Source organism: Microcaecilia unicolor, chromosome 6, assembly GCF_901765095.1.
Source record: "Microcaecilia unicolor chromosome 6, aMicUni1.1, whole genome shotgun sequence".
Classification (NCBI taxonomy): domain Eukaryota; kingdom Metazoa; phylum Chordata; class Amphibia; order Gymnophiona; family Siphonopidae; genus Microcaecilia; species Microcaecilia unicolor.
In genome coordinates, this window is record NC_044036.1 from 255892472 (window position 1) to 255908294 (window position 15823).

The 15823-nt window shown below is 43.9% G+C and overlaps 1 protein-coding gene across 1 annotated transcript in view; it reads left to right on the top strand.

Annotated features, from left to right (window-relative positions):
• The window catches only part of PAPPA (pappalysin 1), a 595681-nt gene that overhangs the window by 513727 nt on the left and 66131 nt on the right, over positions 1–15823 (top strand). The window lies entirely within an intron of this gene.

The following is a 15823-nucleotide window of genomic DNA, read 5'->3' on the forward strand; positions in this document are numbered from 1 at the left end:
TTGAAAAGGCACCACAAGGGACATGAGCGAGATGGACTCTGCTCCTGTCCCCAGGGACCAACACTGGACCACCAGGGATCAAGGTAGGCCTCGGGGGGCCTGCCTGAACTACTGAGGTGTTGGGGGTTGGGAAAGAGGGTGCTTGGGGGGATAAGGGAATGGCTTGTGGCCACATGCTGGGGAGGGGGAGGAAGAGAGGGGGACGCATCAGGGGCTCAGGGGGGCTTCAATTTTCTTTTAAATGCTATTGCGGTTCCCAGCCCAATATTCAGCACTGCTTTATTTCCACCTTCTGTACAGTAGCATCTGTGGTTGGATGAAAGAGAGAGAGATTTAGCCTCCGTATTCATTTAAAATGAAGGCATAACAACTTGGATTGTATGGTGATCTAGTCTTGAAATTTATATACAGAGGTCAATATTTAAAGCTAGTTATTCAGATAGCAGCACCTGCTGCCCATATAAGTGCTTTCTTCTGTATAGCTCCCTTTCTATGGAATGCCTTACTGTCGTAAGTGTGACTTGAAACCTCATATTCTAAATTTCATATGGCCTTGAAAACCTACCTTTTTCAGAAGGCATTCAGTGACGCATTGGTTGATTTTGGTAAGGTGGTAAGGGTTCACGGCCTTCTTCCTCTCTTCTCTTCCCCCCTCTCCATTATTTCTTTTTGTATGATTGCTATATGACTGTTGCCTGTCCTATGATTACTGGCAGAATATTAACACTTAACTGGCCAAGTGCTGTCTCCGCCTCTGGAAGGCCCCCAAAATAGCTGGTTTTGAGTTTGGCGCTAACCAGTTACTTTCAGCAGTACTAATCGGTTAAGTGGCACTGAAAATTAGTGGTTAGCCGCAAACAAGTGATTTAACCTTCCAGGAACCATTTCTGGCCAGTTAAATCTCTTTGAATATTGACCCGTATGTTTTTTTGTTTGTTCGTTTTTTTAACAATCTTCAAGTTTTCTATCATTTCCATCTATGCATTAGACTAGTAGGATTGCTACTTCTGGCACTAAAAAAACAATGTACATCTCTCAACTTGGTGAGTCCCTATTGAGTGGGTTTTCTCAAATGTATTTATTTTAACAGGGTAATATTGATAATTGATTTTAAAAATGCTATATGACTCTATGAATTCATTAGGACCATGTTTTCTGGTTATAGGTGAGCCATTGCTGTAATGAGGGTGTGTTGTACAACAAGACACTCCGCCCGACATTTAACCAGTCAGAACGGATGCTGACTGATTAAATAGTGCTTAACTGGCTATCCACCAATATTCAGTGGGGGATAACCGGCTATTCTCCGGTGAATACCTGTGGTTAGCAGCTGGTGGATAATTGGTTATATCATGAAATATAACCGGCTATTTTGGCAATTTTTAAACTGGGTTTGGCTATCATATTTGGCTGCATCAAACCCTGGTATATCTTTGGCCGGTTTAAAGATAACTGGCTATGTCTGAATATCTGAATAATCACTGCTATTGGCTTAAATAAAACAACCCCAGTGTAAATGTGTGTTTAAGCCCCCGGGCGCTAAGGTCTTCAAATGATAAATCCAATATGTCTCTCTCTGTAACAGTCTCCTGTTGTGATCACCCCTTCTGGTCATAGGGCTAATCTGTTCTATCACCATACACTGCAAGTTGTCTATCTGATGGTGGTGTCGGATACAATGCTGGACTAATGGCGCCCCTAAATTCTGAGCTGAAATCCTATACCGGTGTTCGGTCATCCTAGCATGTAATGACCTGGATGATTTGCCAATGTATACCTTGTTACATAGACAACGTATATAATAATATTGACATAGCCGATTATCTTCAAACCAGCCGTAAAAACGCGGGTATTCAATGCCAGTCACTGAAAACGGCCCGGCATTGAATATCCGGGTTCAGTGCAGACTGCAGGAGGCAACCCAGCTATCTCCTGCATTCTGAATATTGGGTCCTCTGCCCCCCCCCCCCCCCCATATTCAGTGCTATTTAACTGCACAGAACAGCTGCTGACCGGTTAAATAGGGCTTAACCAGCTATCTGCCGCTGAATATCCCCAGTTAGCGGCTAGCAGATAGCCGGTTATATCCCCCACTATAACTGGCTATCCGCTAATTCTTAAACCCGGTTTAGCAGCCATATTAGGCCACATGAAAATGTGAGATATCTTTGGCCTTTTTAAATATTACTAGCTAAGTCTGACTTAAATAAGCCAGTGCCTGGATTCACCAGTGCTCAACTAATTCTATATGGCAGAAGGCACCACCTCCAGATGCACTAACACATGTCATGCTGAGGGTCCATCAAGCCTTACATCCCATTTGACAGTGGCCAATCTGGGTCACTATGAAGTACCAGACAGATAAGCAGTGACTTTCCCCAAGGCTATCTGACTAATAATTTACATATGAATTTTTCCTCCAGATATTGGCCAAACACCCTTTTATTCCCATCTATGCTAGGTGCATAGATGCATCTCCTGCAACAGTTTACACACGTTAATTCAGTATTAAGTGAAAAAATACTATCTCAATTTGTGTTGAATCCACTACTGGCTAGCTTCATGACATGTACCCTAGTAATATTTTAAATCATAAATAACCCTTCCCTGTTTATATGCTTTATCTTATCAGTTGCACCCCACTCATCATATTTCTTCTTGGCTGTATTTTATTCAGGCTGAAAAACCCTAACCTGTTTAGCTTTCCCTTTATAAGGAAACCATTCAATCTCCTTCATCATTTTTTATGGCCCTTGTTTGTATATTTTCTAGTTCATTGATATCTTTTCTAAGATGGGGCAACCAATAGTACACACATTACTCAAGGTGTGGGTTGCTCCATTGATCTATAAAGATACATTGTAATACTATCTCTTTTATTCTCCATTCCTCTGCAATTAATTCCTAATGTTCCATATGCTTTTTTGACCCCCATGGCACTGAGCAGAAAATTTCAGTGTATTATCCATAATGACTCGTAGATCCTTTTCTGGACATTGGCTCTTAACGTGGAGCCTAGCAATGTATATGTCTGTCAAGGTTATTATTTCCTTTGTGCATCACTCTGCATTTGTCCACATTAAATGTCATCCACCATGTAAATGCCCAAGTTTTCCAATCTGGCAAGATCCATCTGCAGTTCCTCACTATCTGCTTGTATTTTAACTAAGGGCCCCTTTTACCAAGCTGCGGTAAGAGGGGCCCTGCGGTAGTCTCAGAGCATGGATTTGCTGTGCGTCAAGGCCCTTTTTACTGCAGTGGGTAAAAGTTAAAAAAAAATGGCTATGCGGTAAATGTGTTACGGTTGTGTCCAGATTCCTGGCTTGCAGTCACCTCGGGCCCCCGGGGGTTAGACCCGGGGAATGCTGCATTTCCCATGTTCCAGAAGATATGCTGGTCCGGTCCGGTCCGGATCTTCCAGCCCTCCAGATTGTTTTGGGAGTTTTTTGGAACTAAGCAGTACCCGTACCTGGTGAACTCCCTTGTGGGCTGCTTTTATTAACCACCTGGAAAGGTTCCTAGTTGCCTTGCAACAGAGGTCCTCAGAGGAGTTGATTTAGGTTTTGACCCTGCTTGTTTACTGACTTACTCGTCTGACTGCTGCCTGCCCAGACCCGGCTTGTCTCCTGGCTTACTCTGCTGCCGGCTGCCTGCCCTGTTCCAGCTGGGTTCCTGGTTCCTTTAGCCTGCTGGTCCCTGCAGCTCTGCTTTCTTGCCCTGTCCAGTAAGTCCTGCCGACCGCCCGCACTCTGGGGCTGAACCCCTGAGGAACGGTGGTTAATTGCAGGTGAAGTTTGGGCTTTTTCCGGTCCAGTTGGTGTCAGCCTGAGCTGCCTCGGTGGCAGCCTTTGTCTGCAAGTTCCGGCCCAGGGTACCAGGAAGTCTGTTCTGTCCAAGGGCTCACTAACCTAGAAGTACCGTTAGAAGCGTGACAAAATGCACACTTGCCACATGGCCATTTCTGGGTGAGCCCTTACCACCACCTATTTAAGAGGTGGAAAGGGCTCCTTTGCTAACCCAGCACCCACACACACCCCCAAAAAATATATCCATTACATCGGAAATAGAGTATGGTGCGGTGGGGGTGGCACTACCTCCTGTCCCCCAGTGAGCCAGCAGTAGTGCTAAAATGACGTGCGGCAAAACAGTGGTACAGGTACTGCTGCTTTGTAAAAGGGGCCCAAAGTTTGATACTTCTGTGAACTAAAGCCTAAACTCTGGATTCATTACAGATCTCTGAGACACTCTACTATTTACATCTTTCTGCAGGGAAAACTGACATTTAGGGGCGTCTTTTACTAAAGCTTAACTCAAGTTATCTACAGCAGGGCCCATAGGAATAAAATGGGCCCTGCTGCAGATAACTTGAGCTAAGCTTTAATAAAAGACCCTCTTAGTCCTTTCTCTTTGTTTCCTGCCTTTCAACCACTCACCAATGCCATTAAGACATTCGTCTTCATCTTACTGTATATCTCTTCCCGACCAGCAGATGGAAGGAGAGATACTGATTCGAACCAGCAATAGCAACAATATAAGGACTGCCAGCTTGTAAACCTCAGTATATATTGAGCAAAGCAGATCTGATAACCACTAACCCAAGGAAAACTAATGCAGAAGCCAAAACTGTACAATCTGAAAACTATTTCACATAACACTCCAGTATGCTTTAATAATTGGAAGGATACAGGCAGCAGCCCAAAATCTTGAACACCGTGGTCTTCCAAGGTGGATCCTGGACTGTTGTGGCAGGATTCAAGGAAAGGAAACTAACAGGTATGATTAAATTCCACTTTTTTTTCATCCTACCACACCAGTCCAGGCGAGTGGGATGTACTAAAGCAGTATTCTAACAGATGGGGGGAAACAAGGCCCTCTAAAGTATCACTCTGCCGAAGGCCACGTCTCCTCTGGCCAACACATCAATCTTGTAGCGCTTAGTAAAGGAATGTAACAACAGCCATGCTGCTGACCTGCAGACATCTACGGGGGAAGCCACTTGTGCCTCCTCTCATGACATAGCCTGAGCTTGGGTTGAGTGAGTGTGGAACCCACTAGACACCACTTTACATCTCAGAATGTAAGCAACACACAATCAGGCACATTTTCGAAAGAGAAGGACGTCCATCTTTCGACATAAATCGGAGGATAGACGTCCATCTCCCAGAGACATCCAAATCGGTATAATCGAAACCCGATTTTGAACGTCTCCAACTGCAGTCCGTCACAAGGATGTCCAAATTTCAAGGGGGTGTGTCGGAGGCGAAGCGAAGGCGGGACTTGGGCATGCCTAACACTTGGACATCCATGACGAACACTTGAATGTTTTCACCCGGACATGTTTTTTTAGTGAATAAGGCACAAAAAGGTGCTCAAAATGACCAGATGACCACCGGAGGGAATCAGGGATGACCTCCTGTTACTCCCCCAGTGGTCACTAACACCCTTTAAAAATATTTTGTGCCAGTCTCAGATGTCATACTCAGGTCCATGACAGTTCATGCAGGTCTAGCAGTTTTAGTGGGCACTGCAGTTCACTTCAGACAGGCGGACCCAGGCCCACACCCCCCCTACCTGTTACATTTGTGGAGGAAACAGCGAGCTCTCCAAAACCCACCACAAACCCACTGTAGCCACATCTAGGTGCCCCCCTTCACCCGTAAGGGCTATGGTAGTGGTCACCTCTTCAATGCTGCTTTTCGGCACCTAACTCTTACCTTTCAGGTAATCTAGACTGCCTCAATTTGACTGCCCCTATCTGACTGACTGTTCACTTGTCCTTTAGACTGTAAGCTCTTTGAGCAGGGACTGTCCTTCTATTTTAAATTGTACAGCGCTGCGTAACCCTAGTAGCGCTTTAGAAATGTTTAGTAGTAGTAGTGGGTAGTGGGTTTTGGGGAGCTCAGCACACAAAGTAAGGGAGCTATGTTCCTGGGAGCAGGGGTGTGCTGGTAAATTTTTAACAACGGGCTCTCTCTCCGGGCATAGCCGGACTTGAAATTTGGGGGGGGGGGGGGGGGAATACATGCCTCTCTCTCCCCTCCCTTGTGCAGACCTGCTAGGCATACCTTTGCCGAGCCCCACCAGCCAATAAATGGACTGCCACCATTCTCTGCTGCTTGTTTCTGGCTCTGAGCAGCATGACGGAACCTTTTTGAACTTGCATGAAAAGTCCCAGCCTGATGCTTAGAGTCAGAAACAAGGAGCAGGGAGCAGCAGCAGTCTATTTACTTGGCTGGTGGGGCTAGCATCATTGCCAGCAAAGTAAAAGAGAATTCAGGAGGGGTCCCAAGCCCACATTTTGGGAGTCAGTTGTTAAAGTAGCCATGGGGAGGCCTACTTTAACAACCGGCTCCCAAAAACTTAACAAATGGCTCTCGCGAGCCCGTGAGAGCCCGCTCCAGCACACTACTGCCTGGGAGCATTTTTTGAAGTCCACTGCAGTGCCCCTTAGGGTGCCCGGTTTGTATCCTGGCATGTCAGGGACCAGTGCACTACAAATGCTGGCTCCTCCCACATTTGGATGTTTTTGACATGGACATCTTTGGTTTTGAAAACCGCTGAAAGTCAGAAACGTCCATGTCTAGGGACGTCCAAATCTAGGGACGTCCAAATTTAAGGATTTCGATATTTCTGATGGTATTTTTGAAACGAAAGATGAACGTCCATCTTTTTTCGAAAATATGGTTTCCCCTCCCCTGGATTTTGACGTTTTGCAAAGACGTCCAAATCGCAACTTGGACGTTTCTTTCGGAAATGCCCCTCTATGTATAGCTTTGATGCTGCTTGCCTTTTCTATGGATCATGAAACTACCTTAGAGAAGAATTAAGACAATATTCTGATGGCTTCCACATCATCTATATTAGAAAGGTACTGACCTGTACAGGATATGGCCTGCAGCTTAGAGATCCATCTTCTAAGCGTATGGCGACCAAGAAGGTGGTGTTAAGGTGAGATCCTTAAGGGAGGTTATTGTCAAGGGCTTGAGTAGTGCCCCTCCCCCCCCCCCCCGGACATTGAGTACCATATTTAAAACCCATTGAGTAATGACCACTCAGAGTGTAGGACAATGTGTTTAACACCACACAAAGATCACACTACATCAGGATGAGCCTCAAGGGGTACTGCCTGGATTATCACTCTAAAGCAGGACAGTGCCGCAACCTGTACTTTGAGAGAATTCAGCTTGAATACTTGATCCACACCCCTGTGTAAAAAGGCAAGGATTTCTACCAGCTGAGATATGCTGGGTGTCAAATTTTGTTGGTCCTCACACCAACCCTCGAATGTCTTACAAACCTGGATATATGCTAAGGAAGTAAAGCATTTGTAGTCTTTGAGTAGAGTCGCAATGACTTACACTGAGCAATGCTTCTTATTCAACTGTCACCTCTCAAGGGACAGGCTGTAAGCTAAAAAGGATCTAGGTTCTCCATTGTAACCAGCCCCTGTACCAGAACTCCCTTGCCTCCTAGGATGGAGTAGCTGGGGCCCAGTCAGAAGACAAAGGAGACTGGCATACCAAGGTCAATGAGGCCAGTCCAGTGCCACCAGGATCAGGAGGAACAAATGGGTGGCTGTTTTGTGAAGGACTCCGCCTATGAGAGGCCACAGAGAATGACTCCTGCTGGAGCCAAGGTGTTGATCCCTATAGACCCAGACTCCCATCAGACACTGAAGAAGAGGGGTCATTTTGCTGGGAGGCCATCAGATCACCATGTGGGTGACCCTAGTGGGCCACCAATAACATCAGAAATTAATTTCACAAATTCCAAGGTGTAGCTCTGAGGTACCACCTCCAGCACCCACTGGCCTGAAGTGAAGAGAGCTCACTCAGTAAAACAGAGTTAGCATGCCGCCTACGCAAACCACTGAGGAGCCTAGCTAATCATCATTGAGAGGGACTGGTGTGTCAGGATTCATAGACAGAAAGTTAACAAATATGATTACATTTCACTTCTATCTATCTACTTATCATTTCTATAGCACTACAAGGCATGTGCAGCGCTGTACACTTGACATTCAATTTCCTGAGAAGTCTCTCATAAGGGATGTCATCAAATGTCCTCTATATAATCCAGTACAGTATATCAGGTAGCTCAGCAAATATGGGGAGAAGTCATCAACTCTAGAAGTGATAAGGAAATTCTGCCCTGGTCTTGGTTTTGCACTGCTTGAACAATGGTTGCAGTATATAGGGTACTTTTATGTGGTATAAAGAGGTTGGTTGAAAGTGATTCTTGAATTTGTCAGTTGAGTGCAAATTTTGTTTCTGCGTATTTTTCTTCAACCAAGTCCCTGTTAAAAGGTCTATCACCTCCTGGTATGAGAATAAAGGTAATTTTCCATATAACTAGCCCACTTCACTCCTTCCAAAGTTAAGGTAAGCACTGAGCTGGAAAAGCAAGGTGTTAGCAGTAGAAGCACATTTTATGCTATTTGGTGGTATCCTGATTTAGGAAAAAAAACATAAAACAAAAACAAATAGAAAAAGTTAATGGGAAAAGGAGAATAGAAATTGTGTGACAGATACAGCAAGAAGGGAAAGAAAATAAATATTTGAGTTTCATAATTTGCTGTGCTTTGGTTTTCAGTATGTTTGTGTCTGTTTTCCTTTTATCTGCATGCTGATATCAAAAGAACCTGATACAGAAAGCATATTGCTTTTCAAAAATGCTGAGCTTAGTTGTTCTGTCTCTTCTATTAAAAATGGCCTAGTCAGCAAAGTGTCCATTCTAAGGGCAACCCTCCCCCAGCACCTCACTCTTAACACCAGATTTATAAATCATTTAAATGCATCAAGTGCAACGGAAAATGCCCATGGGGGTAATGCCAGTAGAAGGTTAAAATGATCTACTTTCCCCCAGAGTTTCTGTTCCCCTTGAGTCCCTGATTAAGTTACCCCAGTCTGATAGATCAAGCTGTGGGCAGCATTTGATTATGTTGGTATTTCATAAATATTTATAAAAGAACATCCCATTAGCTCCCTCTTGGAACTATTTTTAATGTTTTTTTTTTTTTTTTGTGAACAGTGTAGAAGTCAGATCATTCCTGGAAAGCATTTGGGGTCTTTTCTGCATGTCTTATACTGTGCAAAGAATTATTCTGTCCCTGCAGGACTCATTAGGCACAAGAAAAGCTCTTGCAGGGAGAGAAAGAATTACTGTTTCCAAAAATATCATTAAAATGTGGGGTGAGGAGAGGGGATGATTGCACTATGATGCTCGGTATTGAACAGCTCTACATTTCTTGAACTATAAAATTCTACAGGGTAAAATAGCTCATTGCTATGGAATTGCATATTTTTGCTTTAAAAATAAATTTGCCTCTGTTCTTGATAACCCTTCTTCAGTGAAGAAGTGCTCACATTTGATCATTTAGGGGTGCACCCGAAGTACATAAGTATTGCCATATTGGGACATTCCGAAGGTCCATCAAGCCCAACATCCTGTTTCCAACAGTGGCCAATCAGGGTCACAAGTACCTGGCAAGATCCCAAAACAGTACAATACATTTTATACTGCTTATTCTAGAAATAAGCAGTGGATTTTCTCCAAGTCCATTTAATAACGGTCTATGGACTTTTCCTTTAGGAAGCCGTCCAAACCTTTTTTAAACTCGGCTAAGCTAACCACCTTTACCACATTCTCTGGCAACAAATTCCAGAGTTTAGTGAAGAAAGATTTTCTCCGATTCGTTTTAAATTTACTATATTGTAGCTTCATCGCATGCCCCCTAGTCCTAGTATTTTTGGAAAGCGTAAACAGACGCTTCACATCTACCCGTTCAACTCCACTCATTATTTTATAGACCTCTATCATATCTCCCCTCAGCCGCCTTTTCTCCAAGCTGAAGAGCCCTAGCCGCTTTAGCCTTTCCTCATAGGGAAGTCGTCCCACCCCCTTTATCATTTTTGTTGCCCTTCTCTGCACCTTTTCTAATTGCACTATATCTTTTTTGAGATACGGCGAACACAATATTCAAGGTGCGGTCGCACCAAGGAGCGATACAAAGGCATTATAACATCCTCATTTTTGTTTTCCATTCCTTTTCTAATAATACCTAACATTCTATTTGTTTTCTTAGCCACAGCAGCACACTGAGCAGAAGGTTTCAACGTACCATCAACGACGACACCAAGATCTCTTTCATGGTCCGTGACTCCTAACGTGGAACTTTGCATGACATAGCTATAATTCGGGTTCCTCTTTCCCACATGCATCACTTTGCACTTGCTCACATTAAACGTCATCTGCCATTTAGACGCCCAGTCTCCCAATCTCGTAAGGTCCTCTTGTAATTTTTCACAATCCTCCCGCGATTTAACGACTTTAAATAACTTTGTGTCATCAGCAAATTTAATTACCTCACTAGTTACTCCCATCTCTAGGTCATTTATAAATATGTTAAATAGCAGCGGTCCCAGCACAGACCCCTGGGGAACCCCACTAACTACCCTGCTCCATTGAGAATACTGACCATTTAACCCTACTCTCTGTTTTCTATCTTTTAACCAGTTTTTAATCCACAATAGAACACTACCTCCTATCCCATGACTCTCCAATTTCCTCTGGAGTCTTTCATGAGGTACTTTGTCAAACGCCTTCTAAAAATCCAGATACACAATATCAACCGGCTCACCTTTATCCAAATGTTTGTTCACTCCTTCAAAGAAATGTAGTAGATTGGTGAGGCAAGATTTCCCTTAACTAAATCCATCTTGACTTTGTCTCACTAATCCATGCTTTTGAATATGCTCTGTAATTTTGTTCTTAATACATAGTAACATAGTAACATAGTAGATGACGGCAGAAAAAGACCTGCACGGTCCATCCAGTCTGCCCAACAAGATAACTCATATTTGCTGCTTTTTGTGTATACCCTACTTTGATTTGTACCTGTGCTCTTCAGGGCACAGACCGTACAAGTCTGTCCAGCACTATCCCCGCCTCCCAACCACCAGTCCCGCTTCCCGCCACCGGCTCTGGCACAGACCGTATAAGTCTGCCCAGCCCTATCCCCGCCTCCCAACCACCAGCCCCGCCTCCCGATCTTGATTAAGCTCCTGAGGATCGATTCCTTCGGCACAGGATTCCTTTATGCTTATCCCACGCATGTTTGAATTTCGTTACCATTTTCATTTCCACCACCTCCCGCGGGAGGGCATTCCAAGCATCCACTACTCTCTCCGTGAAAAAATACTTCCTGACATTTTTCTTGAGTCTGCCCCCCTTCAATCTCATTTCATGTCCTCTCGTTCTACCACCTTCCCATCTCCGGAAAAGGTTCATTTGCGGATTAATACCTTTCAAATATTTGAACGTCTGTATCATATCACCCCTATTTCTCCTTTCCTCCAGAGTATACATGTTTAGTTCAGCAAGTCTCTCCTCATACGTCTTGTAACGCAAATCCCATACCATTCTCGTAGCTTTTCTTTGCACCGCTTCAATTCTTTGTACATCCTTAACAAGATACGGCCTCCAAAACTGAACACAATACTCCAGGTGGGGCCTCACCAGCGACTTATACAGGGGCATCAACACCCCCTTTCTTCTGCTGGTCACACCTCTCTCTATACAGCCTAACAACCTTCTAGCTACGGCCACCGCCTTGTCACACTGTTTCGTCGCCTTCAAATCCTCAGATACTATCACCCCAAGATCCCTCTCTCCGCCCGTACCTATCAGACTCTCCCCGCCTAATACATACAATAATAGTCTCTACCATTTTGCCCGGCACTGACGTCAGACTCACCGGTGTATAATTTCCCGGATCTCCTCTGGATCCTTTTTAAAAAAATCGGTGTTACATTGGCCACCCTCCAATCTTCCGGTACCACACTTGATTTTAAGGATAAATTACATATTTCTAACAGTAGCTCTGCAAGCTCATTTTTCAGTTCTATCAGTATTCTGGGATGAATACCATATGGTCCAGGAAATGTGTTACTCTTCAGTTTGTAGAACTGCCCCATTACATTCTCCAGGTTTACAGAGAATTCATTAAGTTTCTCCGACTCGTCAGCTTTGAATACCATTTCCGGCACCGATAACCCACCCAAATCTTCCTCGGTGAAAACCGAAGCAAAGAATTCATTTAATGTCTCCACTACAGCTGTGTCTTCCCTGATCACCCCTTTTACTCCTCGGTCATCTAGCGGTCCAACCAATTCTTTTACCGGCTTCCTGCTTTTAAAATACCATTAGATATCTTTCCAAAATTTTAAATCAGAACTCAAAACCTTCCTTTTTTCCAATTTTTATTCCTAGATCCTCATTTGCTGTTCATGGTGAATGGACTTGACAGACTAGATAGACCCCCTCCTCTCCCATCACCTCCTCTTCTATCCCATCAAAATTGTAGTTCTTTCCTTTCCTCTCTTAGTCATGTCTTGTTATTGCATTTTTTGTCTTTAAGAAATTTTAGATTGTAAGCCGCCTAGACATACAATTTGATGGGCGGGATAGTAAATCCTGAATAAAACTTTGAAACTTGGATCATTTTAATAAAAGTAGTACAAATCCCCTTTCATTTTAATTAACTTCTTCTTTTATTCTAATGAGGAACTAGAGGTCTCTGGCAGTTGGTTATATTTCTTCATATTACTTCATAGGTTAAAGAACCATTATAATGCATTTCAAACGGCACCAAGCAGTTTCACTCTGCACCTTAAACCTGGCTGGGCCATCTTATGCGTAACGCCTTGTTTCTACTCCCTCACCGTACACTGGCAGCAGCATCTTGCATATTACATTACCAGCCCTACTTTGCATGAATTAGTATAAATCTGTGCCATACAAACACTACCCTGCATGTTATAACTGTCACTGCCACCTTGGACATTGTAGCACCAATCTATCATATGCACCAGAATATTCACCCCATTATATGGGGATTACTGAGTTGTGTTGGTTTCTCCCTGGAGTCACTATGGGGAGAGCTTGGGATATCCCTGGGTGGGAGGGAAGCCCAGCCCAAAGGATGTGTGTTTACAGAGGGAAATGTTTCTAGTTTGTGATTGACAGTAGAGGTGGAGTTTGGCGATAATAAAAGTTCCTGTTTTTTTAAGCAAATGGTCTTTGGTTGCCTTCACCCCCACCAAGAACCTAGGAGGAGAGGAGTTATCCTGGTAGGCTGGTAGACTGGATTTAGGGGGAGTTATTGTCAGCCAAAGGCAATAACTGTGGAAAGGAGTGCTGTGAGTGGACAAGTGGAGCCCAGCTCAAGAGCAGAAACAGGGAAGAGCTTATTCATGGCCAGAGGATGCAACCCGGTGAGGTGAGGGTCTGATCTCGGAGGAGTTTGTTGTTGATAACCATTGCTGTCAGCACAGCCTTGGATTATACAGCCCAAAGGCATGGGTGGTGAACTGGAGGAGTTGTTTATTTGTACATATTTCTGGTTTGCTACAAGGAGTCATTCAAATAGTAGATGAGACTGTAACCAATAGCCTTGGATGGACAAGAAACCTCTGACTGTCCATAAAGAGTTTGAAGTTTGGATTTACTGCCATTGCAGAGTTCAGTAAAGTTTTATATAAAATCACAATTCCTTGGTGTGCTTTTTTCAGAGAGAGAGAGAGAGAGAGAGAGTGAAAAGCAACTCCCAGACTGTTAGAGAATACTCAGAAATAAGCCCAACTTAACATCCTATGGCCTTCCGGATCCTTATCCGGCCCCAGCCTGTGCCCATGCTGCATGAGAGAAGACTGGTCTGTTAGTGTAAAGTGAATTGGTGAAAAAAAAGACTGAGCTATTTGTGGCTCAGGTCTCAGGAGAGAGGAGGACTGAGCTAGTCAGCAAGACCCAGGATACAACCACTTGAACCTTACACCTGAATGTGCAACTCTGCAAAAAGCACCAGGCAGTACAACCCTGTGCCTTCTATCAAGGAAGAAAATAAGGACCCAGACAGAGTTGAGCTGCAGCCCATGTTATACATTATTTGTTTTTCTAGCTTGCAAGGTTTCTAGATGATCAGCATAATATGAATCACATGTTCCACTGCAAAACTGGTTTCTCTCATATTTGCCTCCTTATGCCAGTGGCATAGCCACGGGGAGGCCTTGGGGACCTGAGCCCCCTCACTTTTGGCTCAGAACCCCTCTGCCTTCCTAGATAGTGGGGATGCCAAGCCAGCTGAAGACCTCTCCTGCCTGAGTCACGCCTGCAGCACCGCTTATTCAGCAGGCATGTTTTGCCGCTAATGCCGGCTCTCTCGCACATGCTCAGCTGAGATATAACTGAGCATGCACTGGAGAGCCAGCATTAGCAGCAAAGCATGCCTGCTGAGTAAGTGCTGCTGCAGACACAACTCAGGCAGAAGACGTCTTCTTTTGACGGGCTTGGTAACCCTGCCAGCTCAGGTATTTATATTTTAATAAAGAGGCAAGGGCGGAGATTAGGAGGGGAGGGAAGAGAGGGAATTGCATGCCCACCTACCTTGGGCTAAGGCCCACAAAGAATCGGCCATCTAGCCGCACCACTGCCTAGTGCAAGGGAAGAAAAACTCCTGGGTCTCCACAAACAGAATAGGCTACAGTTATGAAACCCTTTCCCCCTAGAAGCAGACAGCGTATTGCTCAACACATCTTAAGTGCTTCTACCCCCTTCCCTAGCAACAACTTGAGGCAGAGTCTGCATTGGGAAGATAACTTTACAGCAGTGCAGTGTCAGGCAGCTACTTCAAAAAGTGCATGATCACCACTGCCAGGCAACATCCTGGGAATGGGAAAGTGTCACTTGTGTGAGAAGGAGCAGAAACCCCTGAGATCTGTACAATATATATGTCAAGAAGAGGAGAGGGAGAGGATGGGAGGGAAAGAAAGAGAAGGAGAGAGTCACTTTTCCAGCTAGTGACCTAATTAAAATCAGTTAAGAAGATTTCTCTTGGTTGACATCCTATTAGTGGGACTGATTATTTTTACTCCTAGAACCTAGCACAGTTTGGTTAGATGAAAATAAATGAACTGTAGCCTTCTCTATTGCTGAATGAATTTAGGGCCTTATAAATAAGTCTTTCACTGCCTGTTTAAGTCTGTTCCCTTTTCTCATTGTGTCCATCCTTTTTCCCCCTTCATTTTCTAATGTTGGAAAGAAAACAGATACACACAATTGTAGAGAGCCTGAGAGCCTCATAAGCTAAATAAAAATTGATACCTCTACATAGAAAGTCAACTCATTCAGGGCTACTCCAAGGATGTTGCCTATAAGATTTAAGCAATATCTCACGGATTCTATAAACAGTGACTAAAGTTGCACATGCAAATCAGATTTTGTAGCAAATTGTTTAGCAAGCTAATCAGCACTGATAATTGACCACTATCAAGCAAGTGTTGGCACTAATTGGCAATAATTAGAAATTACGCATGCAACTTTCTAAGCATATTCTGTAAAGTGATGCACATAAATTCTAATGCACGGATCTCAAAAGGGGCGTGGCCATGGGAGGGGTATGGGTGGGTCATGAGCGTCCCTAAAAATTACACATACTATTATAGAATATGCTCAATTTGCACCCTCCTTACCCCTTTTCTCCGAAATAATACTATCCTATCTTGTCTAACCTCTCTTTTCCTAGTCATATATTATCAAGCTCAACTTTACATTGTTTCACTACTGTTTTTGAAATTTCTATTCTATAACTTTGTATTGCACATTACTATGTAAGCTGCATTGAGCCTGCCTTGTGTGGGAAAGCGCGGGGTACAAATGTAATAAATAAATAAATAAATCACATGAGAAAAATTAGTATACAATGGAGACAATGTATGCAAATCTATTTCACAATTATTGATTACAGATATCCTGAAAACTCCACTGA